The 16,167-nt window shown below is 38.5% G+C and overlaps 1 long non-coding RNA gene across 1 annotated transcript; it reads left to right on the plus strand.

The window, feature by feature from the left end:
• Window positions 1–215: 215 nt before the first annotated feature.
• On the plus strand, window positions 216–14,195 carry LOC117957279. Its single transcript, XR_004659462.1, has 3 exons — window positions 216–351; window positions 7,453–7,457; window positions 14,184–14,195. It is a non-coding gene; the product is annotated as an uncharacterized LOC117957279 (long non-coding RNA).
• Window positions 14,196–16,167: the final 1,972 nt, after the last annotated feature.

Below are 16,167 nucleotides of genomic sequence, written 5' to 3' on the forward strand. Positions count from 1 at the left end.
TGTTCAGACAATTTTTCAAATGTATCTTTGAGATCAACAACATTGTACTCAACAATTTATTTGTGGTCTCACTTTGCCTGACCCTCCTCCAAAGCGCATTTTAAGATGGTCTGGCTACTCCACACAGCATTTGGGGATGGAAGGAAAACACGCTCTGGTTTAATGGCACTTCTTTAAACCAACCGGAATTGTGATGGGTGGTGCTAAACTCTGACTAACATGTCTGGATTTACCCTGCAGAGATTTGAGAAGCGGTCAACAGTAGTCCTTATAAATCCACTGGATTTAAATTTCTAACACAAAGAAAGTAGAAGGTAACGGAAAATACATGCGTCTGGCGGAATTTCCTGCGTCCCTGAAGGAATCCCGGAAGTGGAACGTCAAGGATGTAGACGTAGATGTAGAAATTGGGACAATTCAATAGACCTGTCAAGAAAACTGAGTAGTTATATAATATAACAGGTCCTCACAAAAAGAGATGATATGGTGCAGACCATGATACACAAGATTCCAGTTGGTGTCAGGCCAGGGATCTTTGTTGCATGCTCTTCATCCTCATTTCCTGTCGTCTCTCTGCTGTCGGCTATGAAGCAAATTACTAAACACTGAATTTTAAAAGGGATTACCGACCTTTCAGGTCTGCTCACTGACTGTTGCTTCCACATAAAGTGACCTGAAATTTTTTGAGATGTACCAGATTTATCCTGCAACGCCACAACATAATGAATGGTGATCGCGTACCACTTTATGTTTCAGAAGAGTACTCCACTGATTTAACATTGCACTACAGCCTCATAATGGACAGTTTTTTAAGGATCAATTAGTAGCAGTACTGTAGTCGGCAGCAGAGATGAGGAGTGGGCTACAGAGGTCTGGTAAACTCGCTTCTTTCTAACGCCTAGTTCACAGATACACAGGTGTTTTTAAATTGAGCTTTTTTTTTTTTTCTTCAATGAGTTTTGCCTTTTCAATGAGTTTTGCCTTTTCAGTGAGTTTTGCCTTTTCAGTAAGTTTTGCCTTTTGTCCATACGCAAACTGCGTTTTTAGTGTACTGAAAAGAGATGTTTTTGAAAACTCTTTCTGTTTTTCGTTTCTGAAACTGTGTTTTCAGTGTTGTCTTGTGGACAGGAAGTTTCTGGCTTGTACCGTCAGAGTGTGCACCGTTTCTTTTGTTGTCCTTTGTGAGGTGTCAAGAATGAGGCGACATTTAGCGCAATAGGGCGCATGGCCAAAATAGTGCTGGATCAGACCTTGTTTGTACAGAATGTAGATATACAGTTATTCTACCACTTTGTTGAGGAACAAAAGTGTCAGAATGGAGCCATGAACGCACCACTGCAGCCAGGCAATTCATTTTTTTCAGGCTTCTGATTGGCCAACATGGCTTTAGGCTTATGATTACATATATTGGCGCTCGTTGGTTTGGCATACTCTTGACAGCGTTTTAATTGGGTTTTTGCATTTTCATTTGGACAGAGATTTTTTGTAGTTGTGTGGATGGCATTACTTACTACATTACTGAGAAAGAAAGAAAACCCCAGTTCTCAAAAATACCTGTCTACGTGGAGGTAGGGAACACACCCAGATTTTCAGATTTTTTTAAACTTGTAGTCTTCAGACCTCAACTGAGGCTGACTGAAGTGACATCACTATTAGTTTAATGGTGATATTATCACTTAGCTGAAAAACAGTGAATCTCCAACAAATCCTTGAAATAATTTAAATCGGAAGGTGATGGATCATTTGGGAACTTTAACTGACAAATCAAACTTCATTTAATTCCATATTTAAAACATTTGTTAGTGTTAATGCTAAGTCAACATAAGCAATATCTAATAACAGCAACTATTGACAAAATGGCTCCGAACTGTTAAGATGACAGTAGTTTAAAGTTTGCAAATGTTTATTTGTATATTCATTTTTACATAATGTTTAGTTTAACAGTAAACAAAATACCTAACAAATATATACATTTAAGCTTTAGTGTGTAACTTTTTGATATTAACTAACGTCTGTTAATTTCAAGCCGTTGCTGATTGTTTAAATGAGTTGCTACAAAGCTAATTAATCAGCTCCACACAACTCTCTCTGTATTTCTCATTATGGTTATGTTCAGAAGATTGTGGCGTCCGGTGACTAGCAGAAGCTTGAGTGAAGATAATTACCTCCTCTATAGAGTCAATCATGTTGTTTTTAATTCTCCAGATCTTCCTTGGCTACTAGCAACTGCGTGGATGAGGGGTGGGCGTGGTGCGGGATCACCGAAGGCTTGGATCATGTGGACGTGCCTACAGTGTTGTTGTCATTACTTAGAATTCCTCATGGGGGAGACAGACACTACGTACTTTAGCTTTAAACATCACCATAACTAAATTGTTGTGAAAAAGATAAGGCATCTGGAAAAGGTCTACCTGATCTTCTAAAATGCTAGAGTATAAAGTAAAAAACTAAATGTTGCTGCATTTCATTTCCACATACATTTTTTCCAGCATGTGTACTGCTTTTCCTCCATTGATGGTAATTGGCTTGATAGTAAAGACAAACGGCGTGGTATTTATTGAGAACAATTGCACATCCTGTTAAATGGCGAGGAGGAGAGGCATGCAGCTCAGATCTTTACAGCCAGCAGCCAGCCATTCTCCCATCCCTCACATGTCTTTCTGATTCCCTCTATGAGATGCTGGTGTGCCAGAAAAGAAAATACTCTGCTTTATTGCCTTTCCAACATCAATTTAATGTCTCACAAAAAAAAAATCCGACAGGCATAGCGGGCTGAAAAATCACCTCAATGCAAATGCAAAACACATTCATGTTTAATCCCTCTGCCTCCTCTCCGGTGTTTTAGAACATCCAGTCCTAATGTTGGAAAGGTGTTCTGCATTTTTAAACCACAAAAAAGGGTATTCTGTCTGTGTTACAGAGTTGGATAGATTGTACATATAGGGATATTGGATTGTTAGATAAACAACCACTCAGTCTGATACCTCACCAGCACCGCAATGTAATCACACCAAGAGTAAATATATGAATTCCTGCTACTGAACACTCATTAAGGATGCTCACCATACGGCTTCTTCCTGGAACGAGGCATTTGCAGCTTGGGTAGTAAGAGTAATGGCCATCATTCATTCTGCCAGTTTTCATTGCTTTGTGGCGTATTTAGCTACACATACTTGAGATTTGGAGGAAGGAAAGGCAATTGTATTTAATCATCCCCTGGGAGGGCTTTGCCTTGAAAATCACATTTATGTGATCAATGGCTCATGCAGACAAGTAAAACGCTCCATTCAGACATGACTCTCTTTACATCTCTGTCCAGCACTGCTTCCATGTTGGGAGATGATAACTTTGCAGAATAACATTGTTTCAAAATAAGATGAACCTTCAAGTGAGGAAATGAGCTCTCGCAGCTTAAAACATGAGAAATGTAATTAAAATTTGCACTAAATAAGACGTGTAAGTACTCATAATGATAGCACATTCTCATAATATATCTGCATCTACAATGACTCAGCAATTTATAACTGTAATTAAACACTTCACCCCCCCTCATTTAGAAGTTTGATTTATGGCCTCTTTAATTTCTGATGACTAGTGGTGGAATGTACCACTTACTGAAGTACCTCAAATGTACTTAGGTACACATTTGAGGTACTTTCTACCTCACTTTCATGTCACATTTTACTACTCCGCTACATAGCAGAGAGAAATATTTTACTTTATAATCCTACATTCATCTGACAGCTTTAGTTACTAGTTACGTTACAAATTAGGATTTCTGCACACAGAACACATGTAGTTTTATGTATTTTCACATGTTATATACATTGTGTAAAATACTTTTTATTATAAATCAAACGACCCAAAAATATAACAGCCTACAGGTCCAGCTGAAATGATTAGACCATTAAATATTTAGTTGACTGACAGATGTATAGATCGTTTCCAGTTTCTAAAATGTGAGGCTTTTTATGCATTGTGTACTTTTACTTTTAATACTTTATCAACATTGTCCTGATGATACTAACATACATTTACTTAAGTAACATTTTCAATGCAGTACTTCTACTTGTAAGTTGTTGTTTTTTTACATTGTGGTTATAGTACTTTAACTTCAGTGAAGGATCTGAAAAAATTCTTCCACTGCTGCAGTTGACTCCTTTAATTCCACCTGTGAGTGACAGAGGTTCATAAAGACTGGCTGATGTCATCAGGCCCGGTTCTACGAGGGTGCAAAAGCATGCGTTACACCCTTAGTTTTAACATTTTGAACCATCAGTTGACATTTGAATATTAAATACAAAGCTCCAGCGGGTTGGTCAGTCTCCATGCCCAATTTCTATTTTGGTTTATTTATGTGCAGTAGAGCAACATTCAAAGGGCTGGGTGAAGGTGACTGTAGATCAGGGGGTGTGTTGATTATTAAATAATCTCTCAGACAGTCACATCACTGGTCTCATTGCTGTAAAACAGCTGTGCCTATCACAGTTAAACGTGATAATAGATAAACGTGACAGCTCAGCAAACCGAAAGCTTTACTTCAGGAAATGTCTGGATTGTTCACAGTGTAATGACATGAACACTAATCACCACAAATCTGCAACCAAAGACAGATGGAGTAGGATTTACCATCAGGTAGATACTATAATAATAAGGAAAAAAATGGATTTCAATTAAATTCTAATGTATCTCACTAGATCGAATATATCGATGAAAAGCACTCAAAGGACTTTGAACATGATTAGAAAAAATATGAAAGCTCCCCAATCTATTTCCAGAGCTTCAAACATTTTGGATATAATAGACTTTAAACCAGGGCAACAAGATCTAGGATTTCGAACCTGGCATAACAAAAATTAAATTTTTATTGATGACTTGTTTGAAGGAGAAATTCTGAAATCTTTCAACCAGGTTAAAGAGAAATATGGGTTGAGCACACCTGATTTTTATAGATATTTACAATTGAGAAGCTACCTGATGTCCCACAACGAATGGTCCCTTCTTCAGTCAAGACCTACCGATTTAGAATTATTCTTTATAAAGATCACCAAGGAAAAAGAATCTAAGAACACTGTGTCGAATCTATACAAATGCTTACAGTCATGTCTGTCGAAGGGACCTCCTGGGATAAAAGAAAGATGGGAACTAGAAATGAATGAGGTGATTGAAGATGAAGAATGGGAGCAAGTGTGTCTAACTGGACATAACTGACTAACAGTCCAACACGGAAAGAATTTTATTGGAAAATAATCGTTAGATATTTCAAAACCCTGTATATTATTTTCAAATTTGATCAAACTAAATCAAATTTGTGCTGGAGACAATGCGGACTAGTTGGAGATCATACCCATATCTTTTGGGATTGCCCAAAGATTAAGAAATTCTGGGAGGGAATTAGAGAGGAAATTTCAAATATCTTACACACTGATATTGATTGGAACCCCCGGATCTTTGTTCTGGGAATTCCCCCAAATAATTTAAGTAAAGAAGAACAATACCTATTTGGTATCCTTAAATCTCGTAGCCAAAAAAATGATAACAGTATGTTGGTATAAACCTTTACCCCCTTGTGTAAATCAATGGAAAGAGAAGCTAGTGAACGTTTATATGATGGAGAAAATAACAGCAAAATTAAACTTGTCCACTGGTCTGTTTGAGAAAAGATGGAATCCTTTGAAGACATATTTCCAATTAATATTGTAGTAAATAAGATAAATGTAAACACACAGATACATACTTTATAGGTAGACTTAACATATATCTCTGTTAAGATAAAAATAAAAGTCACTTGAGAAAGATTTTCCCTTTATTTCATCCCCCATGTAAAAAATCCTGGATTTTCAGCTCGCCGACTTGTTTGGTTGTTGTTGTTCAACTGTTCATATGGTTGTATTGGAAATTGTTGTTTTCTGACTTATTGTATTAATCATTGATTTTGAATATTGATCTGATAAAATAAAGTATTTGTTAAAAAAAAAAACGTCTTAAAGTTTCTGACATTTACTGTACTTAAGTATCAAAAATAATTTGTTTGATATTTAATGTATATAAGTATTACAATTAAAAGTTAAAAAACTTTAATTATGAACTTTATGGCCAAAGGTGTGTAACGTTATCTTCATCCCCACTGTGGTCAATGTCTGTTACCATGGCAGCAGAGCCGGCACCTGGTGCTTCAATGACACAGATCTGTTATTAAGCTTCCTCCTCTTCTTCTTTCGTTTCTTTTTTTTTTGCTGCTGCTCGGTAACAAACAGCCATTAGGTCACCGACTGGGGTGGAGCATTATCTAAGAGCAATGATTCGCCAAACCTTTTTTTCCACTGTAACAAATTTCTTCTGATTTTATTTTGTAGTAACAAGTAACTAAGATGCTAAGGGGAAATGTAGTTGAGTAAAAGTATACATTTTATATTTAGTAACAAAGTAAAGTACGAATATGTTAAAATTCTACAGTAGTGAAGTATTTGTACTTCAACTGTACAATACTGATTCCAATAACACCAAAATAATTAAAATGATTTCATCCCATGTGCAAAATAAACAAGTTATTAGTGAAACCATGTCCGTCTCCTTGGTGCAGTTACTTATTCTAAACATTTACAGTATTTGAAACAAGTAGCATAGAAATAATGTACTGTACATTGGGACATAGTTTCCTTTACTGTTGCCTGCTTTGCAATTATTTTATATAATTGCATAAGTGTAAGGGAATTTAAATAAATTGGTAAGGAAGTCAGAGTTCTGTTAATATATTAAAAGTTTTGTTTAAAATATATTCAATAAATCATGTATTGATTATTTGCCCTTTTCACTTGAGCCACAAGTAACCTGTTCACACAATGACGTGTGACTTACCAGTGTATCAACGTGTGTACTTTGTCCACAGCAGTACCCAACCATCGGTGCTGAAACGTCACAGTTATATAATAAATGCCATAAACATATTTTTTTGTAAATCTTTACAATCTTTCCCTGAAAAAACAAGCAGGCCAGTCTTGTTGCACAATCCAAACATTTTTCAAAACTTGTCATTTTCAGTGTGCAGCTTGCTAGGTCGAAGGCTGTTCCCATAGCGAACAGGGTTTGAAAACGGCAACACATCGAGAGCAGAAGGTGACACATCACGCAATTATCCTAAAAATGTACTTCTTTTAATCCCGACTACTTTAACTGTAATGCGTTAGCAGCGGGCTGATTCACGGCTGAAATCAGTGGTCAAAGGAGCAGCTGTGATCCTTTAAATTCTTCTCAATTAAAGTCATTTTAAAGCCATAATTTTGTTATTTAAAAGCTTTTATTAATAAAGGAGAATTCTGGCCGATTCCTGCACATAGCTCTGTTGTTTGTACATTTGGAGTGCTGTCAGTAGAGAGAAAAATGAAAACAATCAGTGCTGCCTACACCGTGTTAATCCTCCTGTTAGTGTTAGCACCCAAAATGTTTAAACAGGGCAAGTTTTAAACGTGTTTTTAGCTTTTACACATTTTCTAAATGTCATTACAAGTGCCTACCCTTGTTCAGAGATTCCTTCAGCGTGAACACAACAAATCTGACTGCTGGAGATGTGAAAGAAATTTGTTAAATTTGGGTTTATTCAGCTCTGTTTAGCTCCCGTGTTGAGACAGCAAGACAAGTGCTTTGGGACCGTCTACAAACTACAACACCGAAAAGAGATACAATAAAATATTAATTAACTTAACGATTAAATAAGGTATCAAAACGTACCTAAGTTACAGCTTGTCTAATGCTAGTTGAACTACAGCACTTACTTAAAAGATAATAATAATAATAACCATATGCCTATTTTTGAAAATATTTTTGTATCTTTTTTCAGTGTTTGTAGACGGTCCCCAAGCACTCGTCTTGCCGTCTCAACACCGGACCTAAACAGAGCTGAATTAGTACAACTTTCATGCATTTCCTTCACATCTAATGCAGTCAGAATCACTGTGTTCACTCTGAAGGAATCACTGCACATGGGTAGGCACTAAGGGTGTCACGATACCCGAAAATCAGTAGTCAGTGCCAATATCAGTAAAATAACACGATTCACGATGCCGATTTCAATAAAAATAAGGATTTTGTAAGATTCCTTATACTTTATCTTGAAACATGAATTTTCTGTATTAACATATTTGAAAAATATCAAAATGTCATAACAAGACATACATGTGCAACATGTGCAGTAGAGCATATAACAATGGTCATAGTGCAACAACTAGTGTCCCTAGACACATTTCAGACTTCCAGACATCTTTTGGAAGACAGGTACTCTGCAAAACAACAACAGTGTTTCTAACACTTACGTGACCAGAGACGTTACAAACCCGGCTAAATATTGAAAATGTATTGGAAAGACGAAGACAGGTTAGAGCCCAAAAGGATGCAGAGTTGGCTAATTTCCTCCTGAACAGGTAGCTAAGCATTAGCTTCAGGCTAATTTATCACAGGTACAAGGGACAGGCATTTTGTCATTACAACTTTTGTGTACTCACATTGAGGGGGGGGGGGGTAAATTGGAAAGAGAGGACTGTTAGAGTGCAGTGAACATGCCGCTTTTTAGGTCGGGTAGAGGACTCTCCTTCATATTTTCCTTAATATAAGGACCGGAAGTAAAAGGACGTGACTTTGGCCACTTGTTTGTGACCTCCTTCATCTGAATGTATCAACTGAATCCCTGTGAAGCGTATACTGCGCCCATCAGGTCCGGAAGAGGCGCAGCACAGATGCTGCTAACACTGGCATCGTAACGGTGCCTACGATGCTTAAAAAAAACGGGCATCATTGGTGTTTCATCATTTTAGAACCGTAAGGTACCATAAGTATCGGTTCTGGTGACATCCCTAGTAAATACTTGTAATGACATTTTGAACATTTTAAGAAGATAAAAGAATGTTTAAAACTTGCCCTGTTAAAGCTTGTTGGGTGCTGACGCTAGCAGGAGGATAACACCGATTCTTTTTGGTTTTTCTCTCTACTGGCAGCACTCCAAATGTACAAACAACAAAACTACGTGTTGGAATCCACCCAATTCTCCTTTAAGTAACAAAATCAAGAAATGTTGGCATTTCATCTTCAGTATCGTATCAAAAAAGCAAATATGAAACGGTAAAATAAAGCAGATAATCGCCAATCAGCACAGAATGGTTTGACTCAGGATGGCCAAACAGTGCCAATGGAAAAACCTCATTAGTAGTACCCTTCCTTTAAAAAAATTGTATTTATTCAAGTTCTATGTTATCAAAATGAATAATTGCAAATTGACAGGTATGGTTGCTGGTGAGCTAACAAATTTACTATTTTACCATGTTATCTTCTGATTGTACTCCCCTAAAGCTCTGGCTGCATTTCATCCAGAGGCCCTGGAGTTTTATGATAGCAAGATATCGGAAGGAGGAGAAATGTTTTTAATGAAAGCTGATTCAGTGATGAAAAAACAGCAGCTGAGGTTGAGTCAACTTGTTTTTCTTGTCAGAAAGCCAGCCTGTGTCAGTCAGTATGTGTGCTGTGGCGTCGCCGGGGGCAGACTGCAGAGTGGAATGGGTTTTAGTGTTTTTAAAGGTAACTGTGATGAAAACAACTTTTTAAATGAATTTGTTTTTGTAAAAACAGTGACTGTGTTGTTAATGTCTGTTATAGCTATAGACGGAGCCCTCGCTTGAATCATATTATGCATCTTTTTTTAACTTCCTATTCGTTTTTCAAAAATTGATTCCTGGGGGTGTCCTGATATCCAAAGGTTTATGGCGCGCACTACATAACTGCAACCTCCCCAGATTACAGCCGGGGATCCCGGTTCTTTCCTATACCCATCTCTCTCCACTCATTTCTTGTCTACTTCTAAACTGTCGGCTATCCAATCCAAGGTACAAAGAATGCTAAAAGTGAAAGATAATGCAAAAGTTGAAACTAACTGCCAGGGGTGGAAGTAAGGAATTAATTTACTCTTGGTACTGTAACATAGTCATGTATTTGTGTACTAGTACTTTGAGTATGATAAAAAATCGGATATTTACTCACGTAGTATTGTGTTTTTCCACTGGCTTGTGTGAATATGCTTAGCCTTACGGCACAATGAATACAAATAGTTCAACTTGATACAAGCAGTGTTACACTCCAAAGAATAATAAAGCATATTACTGTTTTATTGATTTTGTAATGGCTTCTACATTTATATTTAACAAATGTTTTTGTTGGGCTATGTAGCCTAAGTTGTCATTGAGTAGGTAAAGTTCGTTGTCTTGCAGGCTTCAAGGGCTTTTAAAGCAATTATGTTGTATGAACAAAGGAGACATTAAAGGTTGTTTCATAAATTTAAATTTGTGCTCATTAAAAGATAGTGTCATGAAAGGATTAGCAACTTTAAAGATTCTTTATTCAGTTATTTTTTATAGTGTAGATTTCTTTTCTTGCCTGTCACAAAAGGGGAAACAACAAAACGTTGGTGTCAGCTATTGGTTAATTGTAGTGAGGCCACATTGAGGAAAGAGGGTGTATATTGATAATTGTTGATCAGTTGAATGCACTGACTGCTAAGTGCCGTCTATAGAAATTAAATTTACAGTTGGTTTGGACATAAGCGCTCATGTTGCTGATGTTGTTCCACTAGTGTGTAGGATATTCTTTAATTAAAGGGGACCTATTTGCTGATTTTCAGGTTCATATTTGTATTTTGGGATTTTACTAGAACATGTTTACATGCTTTAATGTTTGAAAAACACTTTATTTTTCTTATACTGTCCCTGGCTGCTGTACCTGTATTCATCCTCTGTCTGCAACGCTCTGTTGGAATGTCTGTCTTTTTAACTGTATGTACACACCACGGTCGACTTGAGCTGCAGAAAAAGCTCAGGCCGCCCTGTCCAGGATGTTTGTCAAACAGTATGTCGAAGCTTTTGACGCTTTGGCCGCCCTGTTTGCCGAAGTTCTTTGAACGATCGTATGTTTCTCTGGAATCAGCCAGCGCGAAGGACGTCTATCCGATTGGTTGCATAAAGTTTACCTAATTTCAGCTCAGACCTAAAACGATGATGAACGAGATGAGAAAAAGGCGTTCAGGTAGTCTCTTGTTCCAGAGAAGGCTTCAGAAATTATAGGCTCCTGTTATCTGAATTACGTCACTACGTCAGACGATGTCCCCCTCTGATCAATGGGGCTTTGATTTTCTTTTTTGAAAAATGTTTAGATAACACAAAACCATGGATGTATTTTAGCCTATTGACCACATGAAACACTGCGTGCAGATGCAGCCTCTCTCTCTCTCTCTCTCTCTCTCTCTCTCTCTCCCTCCCTCCCCTCGTCCACTCTTCATCCGTATACTTCATCCATAGACAGTAGCCTACTCTGGCTCAAATGAATATGCGTGGCCTTCCAATTTTGATTATAACAACCTCATCCACGTTGTTGAAATCATTTGAGACATTACATTGGAAATCTTTAAGATAACAGGAACCTATCATTTCTGGAACTTACTCCAAAACAACAGACTACCTGAACGCCTTTTTCTTGTCTCGCGTTTCATTCTCCACGCTGTTGTCTTGTCTTGTATAAATGTTGCGTCCTGAGATTGATAATGTCGTCCCTTTTATTGGACAAAAAGCTCCACAACTGTCCACTAGGTTACATTGTTGCTCGGTTCGCGCCGGCTCCTCATTGCGATATTGCTCAATACTGCGCCAAATTCAAATGCATGGGGAAATGGGGCCTAGGTTAAAAAAAGGGTAGTTACACTTTAAGCTACTTGGATTTAGCCAGTGCAAACCCCAGTGTCGGGGTCACAGTGGACTGAAAAAAATCCTAGTGGAAATGCTGCTTTGTGTTTGTTTCCTGAGCTCAGAGCTTGACCTGTGTAGTCCTCCACTTTAGCAGTGACACGGTATGTAGAGGCAAAGGCTCAAAGGCTTCCATAAAGAAGAAAACACGGCAGCTTTCTGAACACAGCGTACCACTGCACCTGGTCAAACGGCACCTGAGGGCTGTTTTAATCTTGTACTGCCGAGCCTTTCCTCACTTCACAATGTTGTTTATCTCTGTCTTCAAATTTCAGTTTTATGTCTCTCTCTCTCTGTGAAAACCACACAGGCAGCATTTTTCAACCCTGAACTGCTTAAACCCACCTGTCCAACTGTGCTCTCTACCGACGGAGTTTGCCCTTTCTGATCAACATCAGGCAGAACGCCATGGAAATGTTTCTCCTTCTCATTCCGCTGCTTGTTTTTGTCAGATGCTGTGCTTAACTGTGGCGGATTGATCTTTTGAAGAGCACCCCTCATTCTTTTGTGTTTAATACTTCTGATGGAAAAAGAGTTGCAAGAGCCCCTATTCTGGCCTGTATAAACCGGTCTCACAAAGCTCCCGCAGCATCAACAGTCCAGTGGCAGACGATCAAAATGCCTCCCCCGGGTCGGGTGTCTCTCCCCCTCCCCCACCAAGCTCTCATCAGAGAAAGTGGGTGTTTGTGAAGGGAACAAATGTGTTTCACAAAGCTTCCTGAGAGCTCTTTAAAGTCTTCTCCGCAGCTCCTTGAAACTTGTCGTGGAAGGGCTCTTTTCAGACCAAAGGGAGAAAAGATAGGGCATGGTGAGGCCACTCATGCTCTGTGGTTGTACAGTCCATTTCAAGGTCACAGGGGTTAACATCACCAATCAGACACTGGACGAGAAACAGACAGAGCCTCCGAAGATGCAATCAAGGCAGGAAACAAAATGTGTGCTTATAAGCACACACTTTTTCATTGGGATTCAATCAGGTGCTTTGTGGGGAGATTTGGAGCCCTTCATGTCAAGGTTACACATTCGGGAGGAGAGAAAGAGCGATGGATGCATTAGGGCCGCTCTTCAAAGGTGTTAGCTCCAGCAAAACAAGGAGCGGCTGAATCTTCCTTTTGAGAAACATCCAAATTGGCCGGCATGTTTTCCCGGAGTAAAGTCGCATCAAAGTTTGTCCCTGGGCTGATTGACTGGAGAGAGCTGCATTTGAAATTTGTCAACGTGTCACTTTTCTCTTTCCCTCCCTCTCCTCTGCCCCATCTCTTTCAGGCACTCTGCTAAGCTGGACAGATTGGCGTGTCCTTAATTCCCATTATTCTATGCATTTTCAAACAGCCACATGGATACTGTCGGTGAATTTCAACCACATCCATGGTCGACCAACGCAGCACGGCTATGCCCAATGCCTGCTGCTTGTACTGATTCGCAACTTCTTCTGAGTTTGCTTTGTTGTGGACTGAAGCAAGGAGCATGTTATGGGTTTCCATGACAACAAGTGCAAGGCTGGTAATTTTTCTGCCTCCTGTTTGAGGCATCAAGGTGGGTTGTCACAGATAGGTAACCCCCTGTGGTGTCAGGATGATTGTAGTTCAAACTTATCTTAAGAGCAAAATGGGAGGCCTCCCTCTTGCAGCGTGGACAGACCTGCAAAGGATGCCGTGTATACAGAGTAGACACAAATACCAATCGTAAAATTAAATAATGAGGAAACAGAATTACAATATAGCTAAATAGATAGCAAACATATATGAAGAATGTGGAACCAGGTGTGCTGCCAACAGAGATGGGAAGTAACTACTTACAAATACTTTGTTACTGTACTCAAGTAGACTTTACCTTCTTTTTTTTGGGGCAACTTTTACTTTTTTACATTTTAACACAAATATCTTTAGTTTCTACAAATACTTTCTACTCCTTACATTTTACAAAATTGTCTTGTAACTGTAGTTATGTACAAAATTTCGTCTATCAGGTGTAATTGTGAGTGTATGTCAGAGAACAGCGCGGACACACGCCTCACACCGCGAGCGGGCACACACGCCAGACAGAGACAAACGTGAGAGTAAAGAAAAAGAGACAAGTTGTCTGGAGGATAACCAGAACTGTAAGTCATATAATTTATGTTGTCAGTTCATTTAAGCCTGTTGTTGTGTTGGTCTGTAGTTCTTGCAGATTTAAAAGTTAGCTTGTTTGTGTTCTTCACCGGTTACCTAGGTTACACCTGTTACCTAGGTTACCCCTGGCTGTTGATTCGATATGATGCCGATTGTTGAACGTCCTTGCTTATTAAGATAATGGAATTAATAGTGGGTTTATTGTTATTATTTACTAGCATTTATGATTCCTACGCATTGTCTACGGTAGCCTTTACAATGGTATTTATTTCTTTTATTACCACACAGACAGCCATAGCAGAGCTACCCCCCATGTTTATACTGATATTTGATTTTAATAAAGCATCAAGAAGAAGATGTCTCCGTCTGTGTTTTACCAGACACTCCTGGGCCGAAGTTGGAAAGCAGAATCAGCTCTAAATCCAGTCCTAAGCTAGTCCTCACTAAGTTTCATATAATTTCCCTGGAGTTAGTTATTAGTTTTGCGTCATCAATACCAAATTGAATCTAATTAGATGGGAACATACACAGACTTCTCACATAATCACAACTTGAATACATATCTTACTACTCGGTAAGAATCTTATAAACATGGAGTCCCAGTCTCTGTCACAATTAAAAAGCTATATGATTTAGGCCTATTGGCAGACAGCCATTTAAAATGTAGCCAACGGCATATAAAGAGCCTTTTTTCCATGTCCACTCTAGTTTCTCAGTTTGCTGTCTAGTAACATCTGTCTGGTCCAGATAGCTTTGTCATTCCCAAGGCTACTTTTATACTTTAAGTACATTTCCAAGCCTCTGCTTTGTTACTTTTACTTCAGTTAATAAGTTAAATCAGTACTTCTACTTTTACCAGGGTATTTTTAACACAATTGTCTGTACTTCTATATGAGTACGGGAAGTGTGCACTTTTGGCTACCAACTAGGGCTGGGCGATATAGAGAAAATCAAATATCACAATATCTTTGACGAAATACCACAATATTGATACCGCAACAATATTGTAGGCTTGACTATCGGTGCTTTCACAAAATATTTAAACAATGAGATGTTTGATAATTAACCATCTGTTATGTGGATGTAATGACTAAGTGGGTAAAGGCAAACAATAGAACAGTTACAACAGTCTGGTAAGTTCAGAAAATGACATTCAATTCAATAAAATTTTATTTATAGTATCAATTCATAACAAGAGTTATCTCAAGACACTTTACAGATGGACCACACTCCAGAATTTACAAGGACCCAACAGTTCTAGTAGTCTCCTCCAGAGCAAGCAACAGTGCGACAGTGGCGAGGAAAAACTTCCTTTTATGCAGAAACCTCGGTCAGACCCAGGCTCTTGGTAGGCGGTGTCTGATGGGCCGGTTGGGGTTGAAATAAAGAGTGGAAATAACAAAAATCCAACATCACTTTATTGTAATGCAGCCTTTAAAACCAGGGAAAGACAAGACTTGTGCCATATTACAATAGAACAATATCCAAAATCTAAGACGATATCTAGTCTCATATCACAATGTTGATATAATATCGATATATTGCCCAGCTCTACTGCCAATCCCCAGTTGCCATCAAAACCATTAATTCCAAAATAATACTAAATAAATAATACTCTTGATCATTTGAATTTTTTAGGTAACTGAGTACCTACCTGGTTGTAAAAATTGGAATACCACTGAATTTATAACACTGATATTTTAAGCTCCTTTTAGGGTTTAAAAGTTCAGCCTCTAAAAACTCTAATCAAGCTCAAATTCAATAAGTCAAATTCTGATCACACAGTCAAAGATCAAGTTGTGCCAGCATTCTGTAATGTTCAGAGTAGACACTTGGATCGTGTGATGACAGATTGTAACCTGAGAGGACAGATGGGGGTAATGCTCCTATACTTATGCAGATAATAAAAAATACAAACACAGAGGCTCTGGAGTTTGAGCCAGCATAACACAAGACGGCCTTAATTAACTTTCACATTGTCAACGGCAGCACAGCTTTACTCTTTCCAGGTTTTAACTTTAACAATTAAAGCCTCAACTTAAATTTACTCCAAGCATTTCACTCAACAAAATAGCTCAATGATACACACAAAGCGACACACAACACGACAAGTTATGTCCAGAGTGACGGAAGTGCTGAGACGATGCGACTGCTACCAGAGCGCTGTAGAAAACAAGATGGAGAAGGACAACAGTCTGTTCTGCTCCGCCGCTTGACAGCGCTGTTTGGGGCGAAATGATGGACCTTCATTTCTCAATTTCCTCACTGGAAAGCCGTGTAGC

The sequence above is a fragment of the Etheostoma cragini genome, chromosome 14 (assembly GCF_013103735.1).
Source record: "Etheostoma cragini isolate CJK2018 chromosome 14, CSU_Ecrag_1.0, whole genome shotgun sequence".
NCBI classification, from domain to species: Eukaryota; Metazoa; Chordata; class Actinopteri; order Perciformes; family Percidae; genus Etheostoma; species Etheostoma cragini.